This window comes from Vombatus ursinus, unplaced genomic scaffold (genome assembly GCF_900497805.2).
Source record: "Vombatus ursinus unplaced genomic scaffold, bare-nosed wombat genome assembly UNPS02015411.1, whole genome shotgun sequence".
Lineage (NCBI taxonomy): Eukaryota > Metazoa > Chordata > Mammalia > Diprotodontia > Vombatidae > Vombatus > Vombatus ursinus.
Window position 1 is genome coordinate 1139660 of NW_020955189.1, and position 1753 is coordinate 1141412.

Sequence of the window (1753 nt, forward strand, 5' to 3'; positions counted from 1 at the left end):
AAGGAGGGTGGATCCCTGGGATCCTGAACCGTATTTATTAATAACGACCCGCACCCGGCTCAGCTCTAGGATGTCCCTAACCCTGCCCCTGGTCAGCAGGATATCAAACCTAAGGGGTCCCCAGGGCCTCACCGGCCCCTGCTCGTCCACCTTTGGGGTCCACTTGCCGCCCAGCCCTCTCCTGCGGCCCCGAGGAGCTGCAGCGCGGGCACCGGCCACGCTGGCACAGGGGCCCAGCCTGGCTGAGGGTGGCCTGTGGGCGCCTGGCCCCAGGTGCGAAGCCTCCCCTTGGGCGGATGAGAGCGTTTGTCCCGAGGGCCGCTGGGCTTCGTGCAGCTCTGCCTCCAGGCCCCGGCCCCCCCCCCCCCCCCCCCAAGCCCCCCCCCCCCCCCCCCGCCCCAGGTCATGGTCCTCTCCCAAAACAAAGGACGAACGACTGCTAACGTGTATGTGGCGCCTGGTATGTGCCAGGCGCGTTAGAAAGAGCTCGTTGATCTCCACACCACACCTGGGAGGCAGGTCTCATCCCCATTTTACAGATGAGGAAACTGAGGCAGATAGCGGTTAAATAACCTGCCCAGGGTCACCAACCCAGGAAGGGCCTGCATTTGAACTCAGGGCTTACGGACTCCCGGCTCTTTCCACTGCTACTTACAGCACCTCCTCCTCATGGCCACGCGGGGTGCCAGGATCCCCCCCCCCACCAGCCCTATAATGGGTGCCTGTGGAGCTGCCAGGTGGGACCAGGTTAACCCAAGCCTCTGCTCCACCCCCATTCCCACACACCACAAACAGGAACCTGAGCATCCTTGCCCATCCCCCTCCAATGATCCCCCAGAGCTGTCAGACCCGGGCTGTGCTGAGCTGTCTTTAGCCTGCCCCTTCACAGTGGGTTGCCTTGTCTGCCCCATTAGACTGTAAGCTGCTGGAGGGCAGGGACTGTATATGCCAGCACTTAGCACAGTGCCTGGCACATAGTAGGCACTCAGTGCTAAATAACTGACTCATCCCTCCCTTCACCGAAGCACCCTATGTGTTAGTAACCTGTACAACCCGAGCCCAGGTCTTACCCTCTTCCCTTATGAATTACTGCTTTTTTCCCCTGGATGATGGTGATTCAGGGAAATCAAAAGCTCAGGTTCCACTGACTGTCATTCCCTTCCCCCCACCCTGGCCCTAGCTCTCTGAGGGAAGGGGATCTGGACAGCCGGTAAGCTGCTGGCTCTAAGGGAAAAGATCTCCTTGCTGGTGTCCAGAACGGGCTGTCTCTCCTCTCCTCACCCAGATCCTCCCTGAGATCCGAACTTCCTGGTGGCCCCTGGTCACGAGGATAAAGCAGCCCCTGTATCTGGATTGAGATTTTGAGGCTTCTGTAAGGAAGACAGGCTGTGGCCAGAGGTTCAAGTGGTCATGGACCTGGGTGATGGTGATTAGCCCAGAGGAAGATTATTTGATACTGGGCAGAGGCAGAGATGGCCCAAGGAAAGGAAGATAGCCAGCCTCCGTTCTCTCTTTGCCCACTTCTCTTATTATAGGCCGGACCCTTCTAGGGGGCCTAGGGACACACACGGCCCCTTCCTTTATTCCTTTCAATGATTTGTGGATGTAGGTGGTTCAAGGATTTCTCTCCCAACCTCTGAAGCTGGCAGATCTGGGAGAGCCAGAGGGCAGAGGTTCTCAGAGATAAGGATTAACTTTTTCCTTTGAGTTTTGCTGTGTTCAGTACATTATATGGCTCACAGTGTTGAGCACC